Here is a 12,758-nt window from a genome sequence, read left to right as displayed (position 1 = left end):
CTGTTGAGGTGTGGTCCTGCTCCTGAAACTTCGCCAATTAAGCTTCAATTTGTGTCAGGTGTCATGTAATGTGTATGTAGGTGTTATGAATGCTTATGGAAACTGCTGAAGTTGTTTTGTGGTTGTTTTCATGAGGAAGTGATTTGTTGGAAATCTGTGAAGTGAAGAGGTATGCTTAGGGAAGAGTTACCTGGGGTCTCCAGTGCTGATCAGAAGCTTATCTAAGCTGGAATTCTGGTCTCCCAAGGAGGTAAGTCCATCACCCACTCAGTAGGACGAAGATGTAGTTGCATGTCCCTTATCACTTGCACATATGCATATGGCTGTATGGTACTCAAGGTCCATAGTTTAACCCAATAGTCAATCTGTTGTTTCAAATCCAGTGAATATAACATCATTAGATTCTTAAAACACAAAACGTAGAACTCTGGACTGAAAGTTAGCATATTTATTACATCATCTGTCAAGTAATACATGATCAGTTTTGAAAGAATAAGACCCTCCAGAAAAAGTAATAAATTCCCAATAATATAATAAGGTATTACACTATCGGTAAACATGTTATTACAATATCAGTCAGGATATTTTATTAAAATATTGTTGAACTTATTACATTATTGGGTTTTATTACATTTTTGATCAAGTCACATGCCAATTTTATTACATTTTCAGGTGTTATTACATTTTCAGGAAATTATTACATTATAGGGTGCTACACGCCTATTGAGGATCATTGATCTAGCCCAAGATGAGACATAAGGAGCACAGAGATGATAAGTAAAGAAACAATAACCAGTAGCAGTGTTGGCTTTCACAGATATCAGATATCAAGCTCTCCAGGACAAGCAGTTGAAGTTTGAGTTTTATTATCAAATTATAAATCCATGGACAATAATAGCCTGCTAAATCCAATAAGGCAATCGCTTGTTTTCCTTGTTCACAGTTTTTGAACAATCAAGATTGTCTGGACCAAATTCACACCCCTCTGCAGTGATTATGGCCAAAATAGCACATTTATTGTGATACAAGTTGCAACATGTCCTTTAAAGCATTACTGACATTTTCTTCCAGAAAACAAAGCTGAGATATTGTCTTAGTTTGACAGTCCCCTTGTATAGGAGACCACACACATGCGCACGCACACATGCACACATGCACACATGCACACATGCACACATTTAACCAGTATATTGTCACACCAGGGCTGCCAGTGTGACAAGTTTTCAACTCTGGGTGAGACCACCCTATGGCATTCACCATTATAAAGCTTACCATTGAAGTGAGAGCAACCCAGAACTGTGAGTCAGGATGAACAGGAATGCTAATGCTAAAGCCAGTTAATGCTAATAAGTATATGCCTTTGCTAAATCAAGAACAGAAAACCAGCAAAAGTTTGACAGACATTGTGACATCAGTGTTACAACAACTGCTGGATGCTGACCAGCTTCATTTATCGATCTAAGGTATTGCACTGGTCTCCACCCCCCATTTGGTTTCTTTAGAGGTAAGATGGTGGAGGTCACATGGAGAATTAGGGCTTTCAAGAATGGCACCTTGATCTGTGATGGACTGCATAATATGAGCAATTTGAACAGCTTTGGGGTTGAGTGGATATTGTCTATTCCTAATTGTTGATTCTTTTACTAAACGTTGTTTTGGTTAGACATGACAAGCATTGCATCTTTTATATTCCCAAAATCAAACTTGCTCAGAGCCCTCAAGCTGTCAGGTACTGTTGGAAGCAATGTTGAATCTTTAGAAATCAATGAATGTAATTGTCATCAGTGCCCTCCCTACACACAGAACACACACTGTGCGTAGTCATCCATATCTATCTATCTATCTATCTATCTATCTATCTATCTATCTATCTATCTATCTATCTATCTATCTATCTATCTATACACACATATACATATATAAACATATATACACATACACACATATTATAAGACAAGATAAATTAAGATGAATTAGAAATACAGAAACTAAAAAAAAATAAGTATATACAAATGTTGAAATATCATCAAATCATCATATATATACCTTTATCATTCACCTGTATATATATATATATATATATATATATATATATATATATATATATATATATATATATATATATACACACAGGTGAATGATAAAGGTAATACAGAAGTAGAACAGAGACAAAGGGAAGGAGTTGTATTGTGAGTGCTCCTGCAGAATCACAGTGGCCTTGAGGGATGAGGAGCGTAACAGAGGAGGGGGGAGTAAGCCAGCATTTCTCCTGAACTCGACTGCTGCAAGCTCCACCAGTCCTCATCAGGATTGAAAGCACTACCAGGGTTACAGTGACTCAGGGGGGAAGAGTCGCCTGCTTTAATCCTCTCCAGGGAAACAGTGCTCTTCTCTCCACACTTATCCACACACTGACAACACTGCAGAAGAGTACATATCAGGAGCCACAATGACAGAACCAACATCTAAAAAACTGGGATTTAAAAAGTGTCGGAGTGCCACTTTTAGCATTGATGGCTTTAGCTTCACCATCGGTAAGAGACTGTTTGTTACGTGTGTGTTTGTGTGTGCGTGCGTGTGTGTGTGTGTGTGTATGTGTGAAATTACTGCTGGATTATTACATCAGTTGGAAAAGTGCCTTTGCAAACATTGCTGTGAATTACAATAAACAAAAAGACTTCATAAAAAGCACAATTAATAGAATTATTCAAAAGACACCTCAAAACGAATTGTGTATTCCTGAATGAACATACAAATGGAGTCAGTGATGATGGATGAATGATGTGTTTTGAAATCGTATTCAAATTAATGAGTAAACTCTTTCCCTGCAATGAAAATCACAACGGGAAATAGCAGTCCTAACCTTCTGACCTAGGAATAGGAATTTTACCATTTGTGGGAACAATAAAGGAATTCTCAATTCTTTCAATTGAATACAAGTCAGACAATGACTTAGAGCTTATTTAATCACCTGCTGTGATTGTAACACATATTTCAGGATCTTTTTTTGTTAGTACTTGTAACAGCCTGGTTAATATTGAAGTGTATGCAGTGAAGGTCATGGTGGGATTTGCTGTACTCCTAGGATCATTCTAGGGGACCTTCATATTGTGGACTGTAAGAGTTTTCTGTTTTTTTAATGGTACAGCTTCAAGTTCCCTGAAAAACCCTAATCATTAATTAATAAACCCAATTAAGTTATTTAACCCAATTTAAAAGGCAAACTCATATATCAACCTATCGCAGGGAGTTGAGGATCACCTTACCAGAGGAGACTGGACAGGCAACCCCAAAGAGGAGCCAGGTCAGAAATTCAGGTTGGAACAAATATTATGCAATCCAGTCAAAAAGTTTGTAGGAGAGTTTGCCGAGGGCAACGGCTGTCTGTCTCTGTCTTATACTTAGAGGGCCATTTCATTACAAAAAGAGGCAAAAGTTAACTCTTCCCAGATGTTTCATCATTACAGCCCTGACTGGAAATGCCACACAGACTGAGATGTCTTTCTTTTGGTTCTAAGACTTTGTTTGTGAATATCCAAGTCCACGTTCAGCCTGGATAATTGCTGGATAATATATTTGACTTAAATAAGCACACAATCCCTGTTCCCAAATGTAAACAGTGCAGCAGTGTGAGACCATATTTACGGGTTAACTGCCACCCACTTCTTCACGTTTTCACTTTGTGTGAATGTATGGTGTGTTTCTGTTTGTGACTGTCTGTTGTAGCTGCTGCTCATACCATTCCAGTTAATTTAGAACACCTTTATAATGACATTATTTTTAATTTAACCATTGACAATACTCACAGGCCTCCCTCTGCACTGATTGACTCTACTTAGTGTATTTTGTGAAATTTAAATTCTCTTGACAAGCAAAATGAAGTGAAAATCTTGGATGACTTCATTAGGAATTGGCTTGATCATTCCTTCTCCAATGATATACATTAATGTAGTGGTGTAAACCTCACTCAATTGACCAGATAGACTCGATTACCGGCCCTCATCTTCGATAGACTGGATAAATGTGCTTACTCTGTTATACTTTGTGTATGGAAAAATACAATACTAAAACTATTATGTTGGAAAGAGTTCAGTTAAAGTTCATTTGTTGATGATACATGAAACTCTTTTATTCTTAAATTACTTGAGTCATTGATAGATAAAGTCCAATAGGAATATTAAGCGGCATACATTTATCATGGATCAGCTCACATCTTATCAGTCTTTTTAAAGAAAATCTTGAAGCCTGGGCATAATTTCCTTCCTTTAAATACTCTGCTGAATGGGAAAACTACAGACATTTGAGGAATGTATGTAATTTCATGTAAGGAATGACGAAGATATCTTTGCTTGGAATTTGAATAACCATTCAAAGTTTTGGCATCAATTAAATTGTGTTCTCAATAACACTAACACAAATATAATAAATCCATGATTAATTGATAATGAATATATTTCAGATTCGTAACTTATCCCCCACACTTTAATCTTTATACTTTTCTTCCCAACCCATCAACTTATTTGATGCAGCTGGTTCTTTAAACTCTATTATCTCGAATGGCTCATTTTCAAATCATATCCACGGTCATGGTCAATAGTTTACATGTACTTGTAAAGAATATGCATATCATGACAGTCTTGACATCCACTGATTTCTACAAATCTACTTTCTCTGTTGTGGAATAAGTGGAACACCTACTACTTTGTCACAAGAAACTTTCATGAAGTTTGGTTGAATGAGAAATAAGTGAACATTTGACCAAATCCACTGAGCCATATATAAATACAGCAACTTGAACAATTTTGGTGATTATAGAAAGTTTTGATAATCAAATTTGCTTTGTACCATAGCCTATTCACTCACAATTGTAATTATTATTAATTTTTCCAAGACTTTCGATATGTTTGATCACTACCTACTCCTAGGTCTGTTCAATGGTTTATATGAAAATGATTGTTGACTTTCAAGGTTCTCAGTCTGACAATTTAATTGCTGAAAAGTTTGTTCTAAGGAACCCCTACTTATTCTATTTTACTGATGAGTTATCTAAAATATGTTCAAATTGTTTAATTTATTTTTACACTGATGACACTGTCATTTACATTTCTAACTCTGATATGCAACAAAGCTAGTTGTCTTTACAGTTTGTTTTTCATTTAGTCCAATACCCAGTTCTATGCTATGCAACTGGCTTGTGAAACCTGCTTAGAGAAAAATCCAAATTCTTAGACATATTTTTGTTTTTTTTAAATAATGCAATAGTTACTTTCCCCGGTAACTGGTTACTTTTATATTGGAGTAATTCAGTTACTAACTCAGTTAATTTTTGGGAGAAGTAACTAGTAACTATAATTAAGCATCTTTTAAAAGGAACGTGCCCAACACTGGTGGTTATACACTATTCACACAAACCTATAGGCATAGTCTTCATCAATCCACTATCAGCTAAACTTTGTTGTAACTAAACCTTGGCTGAGAGACAATCATTTGCTTTTTGGAAAAATTATGTGAGGGGAACCATCTTGTCTATTGACTGATCTGACTGGTTGAGGTTGCTACTGGAAAACATGAGTTTTGTTTATTTTCCGAGCTACAGTTCATAAACACTGCTACCTGTAAGCATTTATCAAACATTTAACATGAGTTGCATTTGGGTCTCACATTTGTCAGGCACAAAGTCACAGAACTGTGCTGAAAAAGACTGGTAAATAAAGCAACTGAAACAGATTACCAAGACAGACAGACAGACAGACAGACAGACAGACAGACTGACTACAGATAAACAGAATACAAGCTAAAACATCAACTTAACCTTACTGATGATAGCTGTCTTTGGTGTTTTTTCCTTGTCATGACCATAGTTCTGCCTTATACAACTTGAAAACATTAACACGCCTTGTGGGTTCCTTGGATCGGAGTATGTATCTGTGTAAGCATGAGTATCAGAGTTGGATTTCATTGTTCGATGTCGAGATTCCAGTACAACATCATTTAGAGGTGAATCATGTAATGCACAGTTCTCAGCTCCACGTTCTCAAATGATTGTGCTAACGGTCAGCATAACACTGTAGTTCAAGGCAAATACAAAGCTGCAACTTCATGATTATGTGTACTTTTAGACAACACAACAGTGGATAATGTGTATATTCACCTTGTAATTGACATGTATTGAAGCTAAATAGAGAGTAGGCTACGGTTAAATCAGCTAATTTATTGTCTTCATTTTGTTCATTTTCAGCAAGGGCAACTATGAATAAAGAAATAAAGACCAAATATGCCAACAAACATGTTTAAAAGCTTGGCAGAAATATGATATTGATGAAAAGGTTTCAAGTCCCCATTTAACATACTAGGGCCATAGTCACTCTGGGCTAAAGCCTGCAAGCCAAGAATGAGTGACAGTCTGAACAAGAACACCAGGAGAGGAATCTGTGAACAAAAAGAACCAATAGATGGAGCTAGCGAGCTATGAACGAAATAAAATGTTTTCTTTCTCATGGAAATGGTTGCTAAGCTTTCCTGTTTCTCAAAAATTCGAAAAATTTGACAACAGTGTCCTAGACTCAGCATACAATAGGCTGGCTCTCAGTCCTCTTCACCACTCTGATAACTAAACAGTGAACAACACAGCATCTAGTCTGTGAGAACAAAAGAACAAACGAGAAAGAAGTGAAACATGGAATCAGGTCAGCTTGTTTGCGACCCATATTTAGTGAGCATGTACAGCGAGCTGTAGGTAGGTTGACCAGCACCGTAGCTCCGCACACGCACATTACGCACAGCGCGTAGGGCACCAAGTGCCTGGGGGGGCACCAAAAAATCAGGCTTGTGAAAAATCACCATGATTGTCTAGGTACTAGTAACTATAAATAAATATTAAATGAAGCATGTTAACATGTATAAAGCAGTACAAAAGCAACATCTATGACAATTTGCTGGAGAAAACGGTGCATCTTGCTGCCCTCTCCCCTGTCTCCTCTTGGTGCCCCCCCTCCCCTACGTCCCAGTGGTCTGTTCGATTATGCCTCAACCTCAGTTAAGTTTGACAACTGTTTTAACATGGCCTCGAAAAGGCATCAGGAGTCGGGAGCGGAGAAAAGAAAGAAGAAGCGAAAGCGAGATGATGCTAATGCGGCGCTTGCAGGTAAGACAATGTTTTAAACAAAAAATGTTCATTTTGTAGCCTTTGCAAGCATGTCTGTGCTCATGCCAGCTAATATTGCTACCGTCAACAAACTTTGTAACGATAGCTCCTACTAGCCATGTTCAGACTGTGTTAAGTGTTGCAAATGATTGATGTTGGAAATTATTGATGCTTGCTAGCTAGTTTACGTTGTGGGAATGAATATGGATTATTGAAAGCAATTCATCATGGCCAGTCGACTGTTCCGTTAACGTTAGCATTCGGTAGATCATACGACTAGCAATCCGTCCTCAAATCACTAGCAAGGTAGCTATGCTTTTTCTGATTAACCTGGGCTTGCTACAGTCAGAGGTGCAGTCAAGTATCGCTACCCTATTCGCCAAGTTTACTTTGCATGATACTGCATTTCGGTGACTTTCAAAAACCCGGTAAATTGGAGATTTCTGAAATGAAAAGTCCATCTTCAGATACTCCTGTAAATAGGGAAAACTTACAGGTTCATAGGCCAAGGGCGACATCTGTTGGTGAAACTGTAATATGAGAAGAATCAACCTTAAAGTTATAGATTTCTCCTTCATATTCATATAGAGTTATTAATTATGTGCAAAATTATTGTTCCTTATGAAACCTTCATAAATGTAAATTTGAGTTTTGAATTTTTAAAAATGCCAGTGATTTACATGTAGGCCTACATAAACCTAATGCAAAATGTTTTGTACTGTGGTTTAAAACTTTTTCAACACAATCCCTGAATATTTTTTCTTGTATTTCTGAATGCAGGGTCAATGCTTAAATTTGTCCAAGGAGGAGCTCAAGGCCAGGAGGAAGATCTAGAGCAGCCATCAACCAGCAGATCGAGCCCACATCAACCGTCAACCAGCTGGTCTGCAGATTTTGCAACAGCTCCCAGCCCTGACCAACAACCATCAACTACCAGTTCAGGTACAGATACAACTACACACACAGCTACCGCTTCTGAAAGAGTAGTGAGTCCTGTCACTGAGAGGCCATCGGCAAGTGACACTGGAGAGACATATGTGCCCCCACTTATTTAAAGTTCCTTGATTGAGTAAATCCTATTGTGCAATTATTTGTACTTATGTATATTTTCTCTTCCTAAGAAATTTGCACATTATTACTTACAAGGGTATATACTTGACTAATTTGTTCTGTGTTTACTATGTCCAGGCACTACAAAGCATTTGTGCTTAGGGCATCCAAATGGCTAGCAACGGCCCTGAGGTTGACTGACTAGAGGTAAAAGGTGCTTTGGTGAATCAACAGCACAAAACGTTAGACATCTCAAATGGATTAAGCCTAGGTTTCTCTAATTTTCAATTGACAATAATGCAGTTGCAGTTTGTTCCACCTAGCTGAGATGTAAGAAATCTTTCTAATTTAATTTAAAAGGCAATACAAATACAAAATAAAAGGTTGTAGATTGCCTCTAAAAACAAGCAAATAAATCATCACAGAGTATAAAGAGGTTATAGACATTACATAATAGAAAGTGGACCTGGTGCCATGCTTAGCCAAATCAGTTTTGTTTTTTGTCCCCTCTGTATGATCTTTACACATCTGACCGGGAAATTTCAAAAACAGCTAAATGTTTATGCTCAGCTGTTGTTTCAGGACCATGGAAGGTGCTGTTAGATGTGAGGGGGCCATAGGCAACATATCAGGGGATGGCCATTCTGCCGTGCGCTTAGAATTAAAAGTCTGAATCAGGCATACCGATTGTATAACATGTAATTTATGAGTAGTTTGTAGTTTGTAGTTAGTTTGTATAACATACAGACAGCAGTAGCAGTAGTAATACAGGGACTATGCTGGGCTATGGCACAGACAAGTTAGGTGTCTCAAGGGCAGGCTGTCCCTCCATGATCAGCCTGGTGGAAGAACCCACCGAAACTAAGTAATGTTCCTGGATCCAAGCTTTGTGCTTGTGGAGGGGCAGTCTGCCATGCAAACATTTGACAAGCCAAAGAGGATGACGTCTTTTCTGGGGAAAGTACAGTTGGCAAACCAGGCTGCTACAGTTGAAATCACCCATGCTTATATCTTTGCCAGAAACTCTTTAAAGCTCTTGTTATTACCTGTTTCACTGTGACATAACAACCAAAGCAGAGTGTCCCTTCCCCATAACTGCAGCCTATCTATTCTTGCATCAACCTTTACACGATGTTCATAGTTTCCAAAAATATTAATCACTGAGCTTGTTTGTTTGTGTGCTCTGATTTCTAAATGTTTTATTTCATTTTGAAAAATGAACTTACTTGTGTCACTTATTGCATTACATTGGTAAATTATATATTTTATATTATAAATTTTAAAAAATCACCCCCTTTGGAATTTTTTAACCACCCCCTCAGTCAATTCATGCAGACACAGGCCTGTTGAAATCCACAGAAAACAATAGCCAATGTATTGTCTAACGCTTGGATTTGTAGTTATAGATTGTCTTTATTAACTGCCTAAATTTTCTTCTTGTAAGACATGATATAATTTTCCCCTGTTGTACTGTCGGTGAATCCATGAAGAATCTCCAATCTCTCCTTAGATATTTGTCAAAATTAGGGTCTCTGAGCAGTGAGATGTTGAAGCTATGGGGATAAATTGCATGATTACTTATCAAAAGTGGATGGGGTGATGTCTTAATTATTGATAAATTATATGGTAAATATGACAAATTATTGATTTACTTAAGAGGAATAAGTCTATACGGGAATGTCAGATATAGTGGTGCGATGTAGTGTAGTGATGATAAATATTAAAAAAAATGTTTTGCTGTTGGCTTATTAGGTTGCTAACTGTTGTCAAGTTGAAACACCTCCATATACTGTTATTTTTCAGATGGAATGCCATTTTATGTCTAGAGTACCTGATCAGTCTAATGCTGGATTTACAACTGTGCATAAAATCCAACCCTAACCCTCTAACCCTCCAATGCTGTACTTGGAGCTTGTAATATTACATAATAAAGTGAGGAATCTGTCAAAGAAGGGGAAAACATCACATGTAATTATGTGCTTCGGTCAGATTGGTATTGTAGATTGAAGTATTTAACATAATCAGTCTACTGTCTAGGTAAGTGATTGTTGAGATATGAGTTAATCAGATACGGTTTTTGGTCTTGAATTATACACTTGACTGAATTCTGGTGACTCTAATCTATGGTCCTTAGACTTGGAAGTGTGGGTCTTTTGTTAGGATTTTTTGAAATGGTGCCACATTTGTTAGGAACGTGCATTTGTTTTAAATGATTAAAAATGTTACAACAGAAAATATAGAAAATATCATTCAGAATCATACGTCTTCAGCCATATTAGTAGAAGTGTGTTTACTGACTGCCATCTCTATGGGAACCAGCTGAGATAGGAAGGGACCTGGCATAATCATGACTGAGGTAAATGTGTGTTGTCAGTTGTTAGGGTGCTGAGCTCAGTCATTATCACTAATGAAGTGGAAGTCTTCGTCTCTGCCTGATTTCAGCCATATTCCCCATCCACCAATCACATGCACACATGCACGCTCACACGCATGCACGCACACACATACATACACATTAAAGGGTCACTCCATGAATCCATGATCAAAGCTGTTTACTGGTCTTTGGAAGTACTACTGCATATAAAGTATAAAGCCTTTTGTCACTCCAGAGGAAGGATCTGATAAAATGCCTCCTGTTACACCACTCAGTGATTGAGTTGCATTGTGGGTGATGCAATCTTCTGGTCCTCTGACTGAATTCTTAATCACTGTTCTTGACAGAATCTCTGAGGTACAACTAAATTTGTTATTTTCCTGGCATGGACTTGTTTATTCAACACAGTTTACATTTTCTCAATGCTGTTTATGTCAGGACTTTGGTAAGGCCATTCCAGATCCGCAGATCTAGCCTAATTTAGTCATTCTTTAGTCTTTTGAAAAACTGAAACCAAGATCCAGATTTTTCCGAGGAATGTGAAGTTAATCCTCCTTCTTTATTATTCCATTTGCTTTTCTTCTGTCAGACTTTACAATCAGCACTGCTCCCTAGAGCATACATCTGCATACAATTTTTATGAATACCCATATTTATTATACACCACCACACTGTTTTTGTTTTTTGGGTTTTTTTTTTTTGTAATTTTTGCACACTAAATGTGTTCATATGTATGAAGGAGTTTATTTTTTTCTATTCTATTTCTTACCTTTTTATCTATTTATTTTTTTCGATATATTTCACTATTGTTATTGTTTTTTGAAACACTACTGTCCTTTTGCTGGGGCGGCTGTAGCTCAGCGGGTAGAGCAGGTCAGCTAGTGATCGGAAGAGGCCAGTTCAAATCCCAGCTTCCCCGGGCCAAGCTGAGCTGCATGTCGAAGAGTCCTTGAGCAAGATACTAAACTCTGAATTGCTCCGGATGTGCAGTTGGCACCTTGCATGGCAGTCTCTGCCATCAGTGAGGGCCCTTCAATGAGCTGGTGACTTGTTGAGGGTGTACCCTGCCCTCACCCAGAGACAGCTGGGATTGGCTCCAGCAAAAACCCCCATGACCCCATAAAAGGGATAAAGTGGTTACAGACGATGGATAGATGTCCTTTGCTGCTGTGGCAAATAAATGTCTCTGTTTGTGGGACAATGAAGTATACTGATTCTGATTCTGAAGACAAGATCAACTGGCAGCAAAACACACATTAGTACTACCGTCACCATGCTCCATAATAGCTAGGGCATTCTTGGAGTTAAAGGCCCCACCGTCTCGCCTCCAGACATATTCCTGCTAATTGTGGCCAAACAACTCAGTTTTTGTTTTATCAGCCCCGAGTTTTCCTCCGCAAGATATTTTCCTGTCCTTGTAAAGCAGCAAACTTCAGTCGACCTTCAAGGTGCCACGACTGGAGCAAGGGATTCTTTCCTCCACGCAGCCTCTCACACCTGTCACCTCTGACACCTGTCTTCTAGTAGCTTCTATCCCAAACTTGCTCTTTGGTGTTTTTTTAGTTGACTCTTGGCCATCCTGACCAATTTTCTCAGCAGGAAGTGATAGTTTAGCTTGGCATTTTCCTGCAGATTGTGCTGGTGGGATGGGAGAGAGGGAAAATAGGGGAAAAAAGTGCTTCCACAACTTCAGGTGTTTGAGAGTAACTGTCTTATTTATTTTGAACCATCAGTGGGGGGCAGATGAGGCGGAGGAATCTGGCAGTATTAATTGCAAGGAGAATCGGTTACCACACTGACTTTCTTTTCTTCCTTGGAGCTACACAGATAGCTGCTAAGTTTAAATTTTATCATCATTTTCTCTTTACTATAATATTGTTGACTATATGTGTCACATTGGTTTTAGTTTGGTCTTAAGTCTTAATTTTTGGTTAATGTTAGACTAACACTTCCCCACATGCTATGAACCTTCGACGTTGTTCAAAGACTTTTGACAGATAAACTTCGCCATTTGTTTCTCCACATGCAAACAATTAACATGTTTCAAATTCAACCGCACAGGAAGTAATTGATGAGTTATTTTATATAAAGAATTTACTTTTAAAACTATGAAGAAATTATAGCAAAGATTTTGGAGGAAACAGTTGAAGCCTGTGTTGTAAAGTCATTGGCAGATGAAATACAGGCTTT

This window comes from Acanthopagrus latus, chromosome 19 (assembly GCF_904848185.1).
Source record: "Acanthopagrus latus isolate v.2019 chromosome 19, fAcaLat1.1, whole genome shotgun sequence".
Classification (NCBI taxonomy): domain Eukaryota; kingdom Metazoa; phylum Chordata; class Actinopteri; order Spariformes; family Sparidae; genus Acanthopagrus; species Acanthopagrus latus.
This window is presented reverse-complemented; position numbering follows the sequence as displayed.